Source organism: Diplotaxodon limnothrissa, linkage group LG1 (assembly GCF_057381915.1).
Source record: "Diplotaxodon limnothrissa isolate DT_005_m linkage group LG1, D_limnothrissa_male_GT1.1, whole genome shotgun sequence".
In the NCBI taxonomy this organism is placed as follows: Eukaryota; Metazoa; Chordata; class Actinopteri; order Cichliformes; family Cichlidae; genus Diplotaxodon; species Diplotaxodon limnothrissa.
The window spans coordinates 6385254-6399362 of record NC_140596.1 but is presented as its reverse complement, the minus strand read 5'-3'; the positions used below and the strand labels follow the sequence as shown (position 1 = coordinate 6399362).

General features: G+C 42.2%; 1 protein-coding gene across 1 annotated transcript in view; it reads right to left on the bottom strand.

Annotated features, from left to right (window-relative positions):
- itfg1 (integrin alpha FG-GAP repeat containing 1) overlaps positions 1-14109 on the bottom strand; it is a 156912-nt gene that overhangs the window by 53177 nt on the left and 89626 nt on the right. The window lies entirely within an intron of this gene.

The window sequence follows — 14109 nt, the reverse complement described above, 5'->3', positions numbered from 1 at the left end:
TTGCTGGGAGTTTTAGAACCCTATTAGTTAGGTTGCTTACTCTTTAAAATACCAGAATAGGGAGGATGGAGTAGGTTTAAGTTTATTAGATTGATCAGTATTGCTGAACTATGAAATATTTTGGGTGCAGTATATTTTTTACATACAGGTATAACAGAATAGCTTTAGTGTTTGTTTTTTTGTAACTTGAGTATGAACTTATACAAAAAGCAGCAAGATATTAAAAAAACATTTTTATTGATTAAAAAACACTATCGGATTCATATCAGTATCGGCAGATATCCAAATTTATGATATCGGTATCGGTATTGGACATAAAAACGTGGTATCATTCCAGCTCTACTAATAACAGTAGCTTCTTTTTCTGAAGCTGATTTCCCCACTGCTGCTGGTCATTTGGTTGTAGAGGTCCAATGTTATTCTTTTTGAAATGAACAAAGACAGCTAAAATTATTGGCACACCGTTACACCAAAATACAACACCCACTGGGTGTTTTATGTAATTTCATTTGTTCTACAATAGCTTCTATTAAACATTGTAGACAGATGATAAATATAAATAAATTAACTTTAATATGTAGTATTGTTTCACTTGCTTAAAAGCTTAATTTACGGTCAGAGTCACTGAGACTTCAACTGAGCTGGTAGGGGGTGATTTAAAGAAAAATTGGACCAGGACTTCCACACTCTCTGTGTGGCGACAGGGAGAGAGAAAAAGTAGTCACACCACTCTGGAAATACTGCCTCCAGTCAAATACTACTCTGGATGACACAGTTACATTTAAAGACTTCATGTAAATCTCCTCATTGCCATTTAAATGGAATGAAAAGAAGGAATAAAAGACAGTTCTGACTGACAGGATGAGAAGAGTGGAGAGGAAACTGGAGGACCGTAAAAGAGACATTTGCAGAAGAGAAACAAGAGTGCTGACAGAGTGAGGGCAGAAGGTGAGACTATGAAAACAGAGGCTGGAGAGGGGTTAGAAGGAGGAAATGAATGGGAAAAAATGGGTGGATAAACAGAAAAAAGAGAAAGGAGAAAATATGGAAAGTGGAGAAAAGAGGTCTGAATTTCACACAGAAATGATGAAAGAGGATGTGAAGAGTGAGGAGAGAATGAGGAACATGTTAGCCTGAGAAAAGCTCCCAGATGTTTCTCAATGCAGCTAATCTGCATCCTAATAAGTGAGCAGGAAACTAATCAACTCATACAGTTCTGCCTGTCAGTCTCTCTCTTCATGTCTTTTCCATACACATAGACACACACTGACATGAACACACACTTTGAGATGCTCATGTTGAGATACCCGCCTCCTTCCCATCACCCACGATTTTATCCTTCTTTCTAATTTTGGAGTTTATGATTTCTCCCATTTCCTCCCTCCTCAGCAGTAATCATCCATCCATCTGTCCACCAAGCAACCACTTTGCATACGCGGTTTTTTCACAGCTTAATGTGGATCCACTTTGCTCTGCATACGATTTAACAGTCATGCACGTCCTTACTATGTTTTGTAATAAGTGCAAATTTAAAAAAAAATCCTTTTACACTGTTGGGGGTAAAAATGCTAAAATTTCTCCTAAATTATTAAATCTGAACACATGCACAGGTATTTTCAGTCATGTTGTTACAGGTCTATAAAATCAAGCCTCCAGCTACGCAGTCTGCCTTAACAAGCCTCTGTGAAAGAATTGGTCATTCTAAAGAGCTCACTGAAGAGTGTCGTATTCTAATAGGATGCCATCTTCGCAGCATGTTCCCTCCTAAATATTCCCAGATATTCAGCTGTAAGTGGCAATATTGCAAGTGTGAGTGTTTAGGAACCACAGCAACTCAGCCATGAAGTGGCAGACCAAATAAAGTTAGGGATGTGGGAAGTGCTGGGGTACATAGTAGGTAAAAGTTGCCCACGCTCCATTGAATCATTAACTGCAAACTGCGTTCCAAACCTCCTTTGGTATTAATGTCATCACAAACACTGTGTGCTGGGAGCTTCATGCCATTGGTTTCCATGGTCCAAACAGCTTCTGTAGGTGTAATGTGTAGGTGGCACAATACTTTTAACCACAGACTGCTGAAGCTAATGAATGGGTTCAATTATAACAAACTGGCTGAAATTGAATCGAAACTGCTGCTACACATTCTGTGGTTGGCTTCATTGTTGGTGTCTGAGAAATCTGTACCATGCTGTGACTGCAAATATAATCAATGTCAGATCCATTCTTGTTTGCTTTCACCCTCAATAAAATCTCCAGAAAGACCTGGAGGAAAATATCAGTTACAGAGCAGCTGAAAAAGAGTTGCAACATTTCTGTTTTTCCTCTGTAATTCTCAATTAACGAGGATCCATTGGAGGGCAAGTCTGGTGCCAGCAGCCGCGGTAATTGCAGATCCAATAGCGTATCTTAACAAACTTCATTTTAACTTGAAAACATGCATTCTACCACTAAAGGTAATAATGCAATGCCTGATCACAGCAAATAAAGCACCTTCCAGGATCCACCTGGCTCACAAAAGTACCGACACAACCTTGAGATGCATAACTACACATATAATTGTAGCAGAGATTGTGAGACAGGTGTCATATAGTAATTTTTCTATTCATTGCTTGCCAAATGTGGATCTTCAGGTGGTTATTATGTCTATATTAATATATTTCTCTCTAAAGCACAAAACACAAACATCAGAACTAACCATCATCTTTGTGTTATACTGAAAACCTTTAATTTCATCTTGCATGTGCGAACCTGTTTTTACTGAAATTAAAACACCAACTTTGTCTCCAAGCAGCTCAACCTGAAATGTCCCTCTGATATAATCATTTCTGGAGAGAGAGGGGATCACTGGAGATTTCTCTCTGGTGGAAGTGTGCATGCATGAAGTATGCATTAGAGAATTAAAGATGATATACTTTAAATAAGACTATCATGCACTTTAAATATAATTTTGAATATCCTGCCTGTTGGTATCTAATCAAGACAGCAGACCTGTGAATGATTTAGTGTGTACTGCAGTTAGGTAAAAAAAAATTATTTATCTAGAAAATGATTAATCACTTTACAATTTATATTCTCATTCATATTCATTTATATTCTTTCTGAATAAAAAATACAAATAGTTCTTGACTCTTGGTAACTACAGTCTCAACATACAACAATCTGTCAGCCAAAAATGTCATTTTTGCAGTGTAGCCACATTCAAAAATTAACCTTCATTTCTATTCTTGGCCATCCTGGTGACTTCCATTGAAAATCTTCACATCTAGAAACTGTCACATCCAACTCAGACCCTGTCTTTTTGTTAGTGTTGTCATCTTCAGGCCATATTATGTCTCATTACCATCTTATATTTGAATTTATATATATATATATATATATATATATATATATATATATACACACACACACACACACATACATACATAGCCGGTTACCAAGATTACGTGAAGTACCCTCAGAAGGTCTGCTAGATGATGTTAATGCAGCACTACGGGCAATACCTACAACCACGATTACCGACACTAACAAGCTGATCTACAATACGGCAGCAGTGATCAGTGAGATGCTTGGCTACAAGTTGAACAGTGACAAGGGGCAGTACCCTCCATGGAGAAGGAGGCTAGAGGGCAAGATCAAAGTAGCACGGAGGGAGGTTAGCCAACTAACGGAGTTGCAGCAAGGTGCGACAAATAAGGTGCCTAAGAAATACAGCAAGCTGTCCATACCTGAGGCCTTGGAAACTGCCAAGCAAGGACTCACGGCCTTGGCCAGCCGCTTGAGGAGGTACACCAGAGAGATAGAAGGCAGGAGAATAAACCAGCTGTTCTCCACAGAACCAGCAAAGGTGTACTCTCAGTGGCAAGGGAACAATAAGAGAACAGCACCACCAAGGCTGGAGACGGAGCAATACTGGAAGAGCATATGGGAGAAGGATGCAACCCATAACGGCAATGCTCAGTGGCTAGAGGATCTGAGGGCTGACCACAGCGACCTCCCTGAACAGGGTCCAGTAACCATCACAGTGGCAGATATCCAAGAAAGGGTCTCCAGTATGAAGAGTTGGACAGCACCGACATGGTTCACGCCTACTGGCTGAAGAAGCTGACTGCACTCCACGAGCGTCTGGCAGCACAAATGAACCAGCTGCTAGTTAACGAGAGACACCCGGAATGGCTAACTGAAGGCCGGACGGTCCTGATCCCCAAGGACCCCAAGAAGGGACCGGTCCCCTCCAACTACCGACCAATAACCTGCCTCAGTACTACATGGAAGCTCCTGTCAGGCATCATATCGGCTAAGATGAACAGGCACATGGGTCAATACATGAGCGGGACACAGAAAGGAATTGGCAAGAATACCAGAGGCGCAAAACACCAGCTACTGGTAGACAGAACAATCAGCCGAGACTGCAAGACCAGACTGACCAACCTGTGCACTGCCTGGATTGATTACAAGAAGGCCTATGACTCAATGCCCCACAGCTGGATACTGGAATGCCTAGAATTGTACAAGATCAATGGGACCCTAAGAGCCTTCATCAGGAACTCAATGGGGATGTGGCGTACAACACTAGAGGCCAACTCCAAGCCCATAGCACAAGTCACCATCAAGTGCGGGATCTACCAAGGAGATGCTCTGTCCTCACTGCTGTTCTGCATAGGCCTGAACCCCCTCAGTGAGATCATTAACAAGACTGGCTACGGATACCGACTACGGAACGGAGCAGTTGTCAGCCACCTCCTGTACATGGATGACATCAAGCTGTATGCCAAGAGTGAACGAGACATCGATTCACTGATCCACACTACCAGGCTATACAGCAATGACATTGGAATGTCGTTCGGACTGGAGAAGTGTAGTCGGATGGTATCAAAGAGAGGGAAGGTAGTCAGAACTGAGGGGATTGAACTACCAGAAGGCAACATTGCAGACATAGAGGACAGTTACAAGTACCTGGGGATCCCGCAGGCAAATGGGAACCATGAAGAGGCCGCTAGAAAGGCTGCAACCACCAAGTACCTGCAGAGGGTCAGGCAAGTCCTGAGGAGTCAGCTGAATGGTAAGAACAAGATCCGGGCCATCAACACGTACGCCCTGCCTGTGATCAGGTACCCTGCTGGGGTAATAGGCTGGCCAAAGGAGGAGATAGAAGCCACTGACATAAAGACAAGAAAGCTCCTTACCATGCATGGAGGGTTTCACCCCAAGTCCAGCACCCTGAGGCTGTACGCTAAGCGGAAGGAAGGGGGCCGGGGACTGGTGAGTGTCAGCACCACAGTCCAGGATGAGACAAGGAACATCCAAGAATACATTGGGAAGATGGCCCCAACTGACCGAGTGCTCAGTGAATACCTCAGGCAGCAGAAACCCAAGAAAGAGGAGGGAAACGAGGAAGCATCATGGAAGGACAGGCCCCTGCACGGTATGTACCACCGGCAGATAGAGGAGGTGGCTGATATCCAGAAATCCTACCAGTGGCTGGACAAAGCTGGACTGAAAGACAGCACAGAGGTACTAATCATGGCAGCACAAGAACAAGCTCTGAGTACAAGATCCATAGAGGCTGGGGTCTATCACACCAGGCAAGACCCCAGGTGCAGGCTGTGTAAAGATGCCCCAGAGACAATCCAGCACATAACAGCAGGGTGCAAGATGCTAGCAGGCAAGGCATACATGGAACGCCATAACCAAGTGGCCGGCATAGTGTACAGGAACATCTGTGCCGAGTATAACCTGGAAGTCCCGAGGTCAAAATGGGAGATGCCCCCAAGGGTGGTGGAGAATGACCGAGCTAAGATCCTGTGGGACTTCCAGATACAGACGGACAAAATGGTGGTGGCTAACCAACCGGACATAGTGGTGGTAGACAAACAGAAGAAGACGGCCGTAGTGATCAATGTAGCGGTTCCGAATGACAGCAATATCAGGAAGAAGGAACACGAGAAGCTGGAGAAATACCAAGGGCTCAGAGAAGAGCTCGAGAGGATGTGGAGGGTGAAGGTAACGGTGGTCCCCGTGGTAATCGGAGCACTAGGTGCGGTGACTCCCAAGCTAGGCGAGTGGCTCCAGCAGATCCCGGGAATAACATCGGAGATCTCTGTCCAGAAGAGCGCAGTCCTGGGAACAGCTAAGATACTGCGCAGGACCCTCAAGCTCCCAGGCCTCTGGTAGAGGACCCGAGCTTGAAGGATAAACCGCCCGCAGGGGCGTGCTGGGTGTTTTATTTATTTATTTATATATATATATATATATATATATATATATATATATATATATATATATATATATATATATATATATATATATATATATATATATATAATATCCTTATATAATTTTTTTTTTTTTTTTTAAATTTTGTATTGTACTTTAGCTTGGTTTTTGCAAACTAACACTGCATGTGCGGTGTGTGTTTCTGGCACTCCAGCATTAGGCACTCCATATGGCTGGGTTAAATAAAAGCTATTACCAACAATTCACCTTCATATTAACTAAAATACTCAGGGTCTAAATCTGAAAAGCAACTTTAGAGCATACCAAATTCAACTGACTATACAAAAGAAACCTTCCTTGAAATACTGTCAAAACAACAAGACATATAGAACCGATATGATTTTTACCCTCTGCTTTCAATTTTATTTTATTTATTACAGAATGGCGTCCTTACTGCTAACTTTTTCACTGCTCTGTGGCTCTACTCACAAAGTTATAGCATGCTTGTAAATAATAAATGGTTCGATAGCAACAGAGGTACAGGTCTTGATGGAAAGCACTACTGAGGGGACTATTCTATGTCAGGAGCTTGGAAGCATAAGATGTCAAACCAGTACAGGTTCAGGTCATCTCAGTGTGAACATGCCTGCAAGAGTCCAGGATTCTGGCAGGCAGAAAGGCAAGGTTGCTGTCTAAGGTGTGTGTGATGGAAATTGTGATGGATTTAGCCTGGAAAGTCAAAGTACTTCATGGTATCTGAGCTTTCACTCAGAAACTGCGCACACATGCAAGTGTATACCAGGCTGGACACAAAGTAAATCCTACAGTGGGTGTTGTTCAATAATGCGCATGGGAGGGTTGAGGGATGTCGTCTTGAGAAAATGGGATTTCATCTTACAGAACAGAGGACTGTATCAGGCTGTCTACAAAGACACACAACTAACTGACAAAGTGTCAAGGCTGAATATGAAGTGCACGCTTTAGGCCTCACTTACTACAGTGTAATACTATTAGCTGTGCTATCAGAGATGCCTGAATAGAATGGTAAATAAACAGTTCTATCCTCATGGGGATTCACAGGAGGTGCAAGGCTATTAAGCTGAATTTGAGCTCACACTCACAAGGGAGAGGAATGAAATGTTGACAAGGTGTGAACACTTGACAGATACATTTTTATTTTGGTTGCTTGTTGCTCTCTCATCTGTACTCTGCTAGATGGAGTGAAAATGCAACACAGTGAACATGTATGAAATATTTACAACCAGAAATGTAATAAGTGAAGCTGAATGAAGAGGAGACACGGGAAAGCTGACAGTGGGGAGGAAAAAAAACATGAATTTTGGCGTGGGTGTATCTTTTTGTGTGTTGTTTGAAGTGCTGCAGTGAGACAAGACATGGATAACGATAAGGACGGCAGAGTTTAAAGAGGCGGCACGAAAGGAATTCCTGTTACGGCACGAGGAAAGGGGACGTGTCAAGGTCACACACGTACAAGCATACACACAAAAGCTGTTAGAAAACTAAAAACAAATGACTCTCTTTCACTTTTTTGGCATATATAAACCACCTAATATATAATAGTTTTAGTATTTTGCTATATTTCTTCCTAATGTAGTGGTCTTTCAGATTCCCAATTTGTACAACCATGTTTATTGATGTTGAGCCGACTATGCCTGGAGAGAATCTAGATTACAATGTGCCTCCTCTGATGCACACAAAGTCACCAGCTGCTTCTTTCCTATTAGCTGTAAGGGGTTTCATTGACAGGAGGGAATCCATGCAGAGGTTCATGCCATTTCCTTGCCTCCCTTCTCATTCTAATTACCCAGAACCCCTGCGAACCAGCTTCTTAAAATGTTGCAGAAGAGCATGTAAACAACAAGTTCGAAAGAAAGAATATCAGAAAAGCAGCAGTTCCTCTCTGACTAGAATACAAACTGAAATATGTGCACTTTATGTGGGAACAAAATTTCATCTTGTGTTGGAGCCCAGGGATTTCTGGTAAGCAGAGTCTACAACCAACCAATATATTATAGCCCACTGAATTTGGAAAATGGGTTCTGTGCATCTAGGGATAAAGATTTGATGAATATACTTAATTTCATTGGGATTTTTGTAAACAGTATTGCGACAATGATTTCAGGAATTGTTACTGTCTATAAATTAAATACCTTGCATTATTACAGCACAGCCACGTATTTTTGGCAGTCTGTTTACAGACTGGCGGCTATCTTGTTGCACTTTTAATTTTTTTAAATATTGGATAAAGGAATCCTGTCATTTCCTACACAACCCAGCATTAATAAGAGAAATCGCTAATAAAAGCCACTTGCTTGTAATCAGTGGCAAACTACTGTGTAAAGGTTGAGTGTGCGTGTCAATGTGTCAGCATTTTTGCTTGTACAGAATCTAAAGATGTTTTAAAATGTCCATCAACTTCAGGAGATTGTGACACTTTCTTTTTCTACATCAATAACCAAAACAGCTCAAGATCAAGGTTTTCTGAGGAAATCAGAGCAAGTTTGTTGAGGTGATGATATGAAGATCCCCAATCAGAAGCTTTCCTAGGGACTGCTAACTGAGCAGCATCTTAACTGTGCATGTCAATGCATCACTTACCTACTGTAACCTACTGTCATTATTTAGCTCATGTGTGACAGCACTGGAATCCTATTGCCATAACCGTCTGTCTTCTCTCTTTTATAGTTTCTTCTTTGTCCTCTTTGTTTTTCTCTCTGTACTTTTTTGCAGGCATTTCTAGCTCAGAAACAGCATTTTTCTCATATCCAGTTACCAGCCCCAACAACCAGAGAGTTTATTTTTATATTGGTTGCAGTTTATTGTCTTTTTGTGCTCTTCTCTCTCCTTCCCATTACTCCCTAACTGGCAGCAGATGGCTGTCCAATCTTGAGCCTACTTCTGATGGAGATTTCTCCCTGTTAAAAGGTCGCCAAGTGCTAGCTCAGAGAGGATCACTGGGAGTTTGTCTACTGAAAGTGTGTATGCATGAAGTATGCATTATAGGGTTATAGATGATAGGCTTTAAACAACACTATCATGCACTTGAAATATAAATGTTAAATTTCTGGCTACTGGTAACTAATCAAGCAGGTGTTAGCCATAGTAATGAGACGGCTTGTGAATGATATAGTGTGAGCAGCAGTTAGCTGGAAAAATTATTTATTTAGAAAATGATTCACCACTTTACAGTCTATATTTTGGAACATCATAATGAAACAAAATGTTTTCTTTCTGAATAAAAATATTTGTTAAATCTTGTCTTGACAGTCTCAACATATAATAATCTGTCTGCCAAAAATGTCATTTTTGCAGTGTGGTCACCTTCAAAAATTAATATTAATATCAGCAGCAGATTACATCTGCAGATGCCAATTTGCAAAATTGGGACTTGGTGAATAATTACTTCCCTTTTTACAGCAATTTAAAGACATTGTTGGTAATATGTGTTGGTGAGTCATTACAACTGCTCCTCTTGAAAATTCTAAATTTCACTTTTTATTTCAGAAACGATTAATAATTCAACCCTATGTAATGAAAACATTAGTGCTTGTCCATATCAAGTCCACGCAGACTTCTTGTGGGTACCTAGGAACCACTTGCACGTTCAGTAGGACAACCTTTCAGCTTAAACACATGTCTCACAAATGCAAAATGGAAGCCAAGACACAAGACACCTGGGTCAAATCTTAGCGCTACAACTTGATATCCAGGTCACTGCTTCTACTTCAACTAACCTTGACATGACATGTCACAGAACACACCTTGCCATTACCAGGTTGCCAAGTTCCCAGAAACAACAGTATTGCTACCAACTGAACCAAATAGAGGGTTTTAGTGTCAGTTGTAACAGGTCGGTGCAATGGAACTAACCTTCTTCTGCCTCTCACATCCTATTATTCCATGAAAGTATGGCACTGCTCTGCCACTCCTCCTTCTGACTACTGTGTCATTCAAGTGGTGGAGAGAGCAGTGATTGGTTTGCTGGCTCAATTCAAAGATGTGTATTAAGACATTTAACTGTCTAACTGAACGGGCTAACAAGTGAAGGGTACTTGCACTATACCACTGTGGTGGATACCAACATACTAAATTCCTAAATCCAAACTATAATTTTATTTCATTTAGTCTTATGACTCAAATCACTTGATCCACTATTGTGAACTTGATGTAATTTGAGCATTTGTTACCACCACAAACAATTTGTTTGAGTGGAATGAGGTCTCAAATGCCTTTATTGTTGATCTGCTGTGTCAACAGTATAATGTCTTCATTGAATCAATGACAAGTGAAAGGCATCATTGGTATACAGTGCACCTCAGGAGAGGTTAACTTGTTTTGTATGTAATCCCTTGAAAACAATATTGATTCTGAGGCATAATTTAAGTGTTAGTAAGTGCTAGTACCACTGTGTGTTGTTTTTTGTGTGTGATTCAGAAAGCAGAAGAGGAGGTGTAGTCCCTCCCCTCCCAATAGACAAAACAACAACTGTTCACCAACTGTGCAGAAACAGAAAGGGATGAGCAGCGCTCCTTTTCGTGCTAATGAGCAGAGCAGAGTGACAGATTAAATTGTGCACAGGCCCACCCCAGAGTGGAACTATTTTTACTTTTCTCAAATGTCACCAGGTACTAATGCTGTACAAACATTTTGACTTCAAAAGAACACATCTTGATTTTTACTCAAACACTGCTGCAATAAAAAAATGAAAGAAATAAAATCTATTAACTTAAAAAAAAAAAAAGTGAGCCAAAAATACATGAAACTATTTCTGAACAGATACTGAAGCCAAAGCTGCTTGTAGTGAGACATTTGAATACAAGTTTTACAGCACTCTTGGACAAAAAGTGTGTGCCGTTTCTTCAGACTTAGTGAACATTTAATTGTCTTCCTTGCATAAAAGAATAGAAGGTATTTTTTCGAGGATCTCTGACAGCTTTGCCTGACTATCAAAAGTGGAAAATGACAGGATAATTGGGTAATGAAAAAGTAGAAAAAGACAAGCAATAACTGTATCAGGCTATTGACTCCCTAAAACAATACACTACACCCATACCCATTGCTTTAACTTTGGGTTAATAACTTTACCTGATGATACTAAATTTTGGTGGTAAATCAGTTCATTTACAACCTGAATCACACATTCTTGGCTTGATTTTTAAATCTTTGCTGTAAAAAAGAAACAAATGCACAGTAAATAGAAAAAAAATGTAATTTACTGCATAATTATTGCATACAATTGGAAATATGGCATGAAAGCAAATCAGCCTCTTCAACCTCTTCATTAAAATTCTCTCTGACTGAGAAGGTCATGCTGACTATTAAAAGAGGTGATGCTTTAAAGAAGCTGGCCTGGAGAGAAATCTTTATGATATACACCCTCAACACCATGGGAATAAATAGAACCGATGATTATTTAAATATTAAATGCCTTTTGATTTATGTGACAGTTGATAATTTGGGGGTTTGTCTTGAAGTAAACAGGAACCTGATAATGACTTTTCTAATGGATAAAAGATGGCCAGTGGCTTTGGTATATGAGGTTTTATGCATGTATGATGGATAATGTACTAGCTCTGTCCTTGTGTATATAACTTAATTCATTTTGTGTACCTCACACACTTTAATGAAGTCTTTGTGTTGAAATATCTACGTGTACTTCCACTGAAATGTGACCCAACAGACAAGTCAAACTCACTCTACTGTACAAAAAAATATCAGGTATAATATATGCTTCGGCCGGCAAAATCCAATCACCAGTTTGTCGCATCTTATAGACATGCCAGCCAGAAACTTCTACCAAAAGAAGCCAGCTCATCTACGATTTGGAACAATCGACATTGGAACTCTGACTGGATGCAGCCGAGAGCTGGCCCAGGTACTCAAGAAGAGGAACATCGACATAGCCTGTGTTCAAGAATGCAAATGGACCGGAAGCAAAGCGGCGGAGAATGGAGAGGGATATAAGCTCTTCTACTGCGGAGAGAGAGCCACTAAGAATGGAGTGGCCATCGCACTCAGCAAACACCTGCTCCAATCCCCGTATAAGATTGAGCGAACATCTGATTGATTAATGTCTATCAGAATCGAACTAGGAACAGCTGATGTTAATGTTGTGACCTGCTATGCACCACAGACTGGATGCAGCGATGAAACAAAAAATTAATTTTGGGACACGTTGGACAGGATCATACAGCGCATCCACAACATTGCGGAGGACACCGTTGGTTCAACAAAACCGGGTGAAAAATACATTGAGAAACAGGTCTGGTGGTGGAATGAGGAGGTACAAAAAGCAATAAAAGTGAAGAAGCTGGCCTATAAGACTTGGTGGCGATCGCGAGCGCATGAAGATCTCACCCGATACCGCTCGCTGAAATCAGCAACAAAGAGGGCAGTGGCCTCCGCGAAAAGACGACACTACCAAGATTTTTATGACCAGCTCCAAACCCCAGAAGTGACCAATAACATCTACCGACTTGCCAAAGCCCGCCACCGCGTGAAGTAGGACTTTGATACAAACCATGTTGTCCAAATCAAAGGAGCCAATGGGCAGGTTCTGCGAGACCCCCGAGACATCCTTCAGCGCTGGTCAGATTACTTCGCTGGAATCAGCAATGAAGAATTTACACATCCGCCTATCCCGCCCGCGGACCCAGTCGCAGGGCCTGTCACACCAATCACCACTGCCGACGTCCAAAACGCGTTGAAGAAAATGAAAAACGGAAAAGCCACAGGACCGGACGACATCCCAGCTGAAATTTGGAAGATGATGGGCAACTGCGGTACAACATTCCTTGCAGCACTCTTCAACCATATCACGGTCGAAGACAAAGCCCCCCGAGCTTGGACATAGAGCATCACAGTGCCCAACTGGAAGGGCAAGGGAGACGTCACAGAGTGCACCAACTATCGACCAATTCGTCTACTCTGCCATGCAATGAAGATCTTCGAACGTGTCCTGGAAAATCTGATCCGTCAACTGGTCACAATCACCCCGAATCAATGCGGCTTTGTTAAGGGCTGTGGATCTATCGATGCCATACACGCGGCCCGTTTGCTGATGGAAAAGCACCGGGAAAAGAACAAGACGGTGCACATGGTCTTTCTGGATCTGGAAAAGGCATTCGATAGGGTCCCCCACAAGCTGATTTGGCGATCATTACGAACTCATGGTGCCCCGGAAGCCTATGTGAAATGGACTCAGCTGCTCTACCGTAACGTCACAAGCGAGGTCCGATGTTCAGCGGGAACATCACCAGCCTTCCCGATTACCGTTGGCATCCACCAGGGCTCGGCCCTCTCGCCCCTGCTGTTCACTCTCTGTATGGACACCGCAACGGCTGATCTGCAATCACCACATCCATGGAGCCTCCTGTATGCAGATGATGTGTGCCTATCAGAAACAGAAAACTGCCTAGCCCTGCAAACCCAAACACAAGCATGGAAAGACTGGCTCTTCGAAAACGGCATGCACCTGAACATCAAGAAGACTGAGTACCTTGAATGCAGCCCCCAGACCAACAGCACCATCACTATCGACGGCGAGCCGCTGACTAAAGTTGCCCAATTCAAGTACCTCGGGTCCCTTGTCATCTCGGACTGCGAAAGTCTACCAGACGCCAGACTCCGTGTCAACACAGCGTGGAGGAAGTGGCATCAGGTGAGTGGAGTCTTATGTGACAAGAGAATGCCAATCTATCCTAAGGTCAATTGTGCGCCCAGTGGCACTCTACGGGTCAGAGTGCTGGCCAGCGACGACCAAACATGAACAAGCTCTTCACACCATGGAGATGAAGATGCTGAGGTGGCTTCTGGGTCTAGGCCACAAGGAAGACCAAAAAAGCGCTGGATGGACCGAATCAAGGATGATATGAA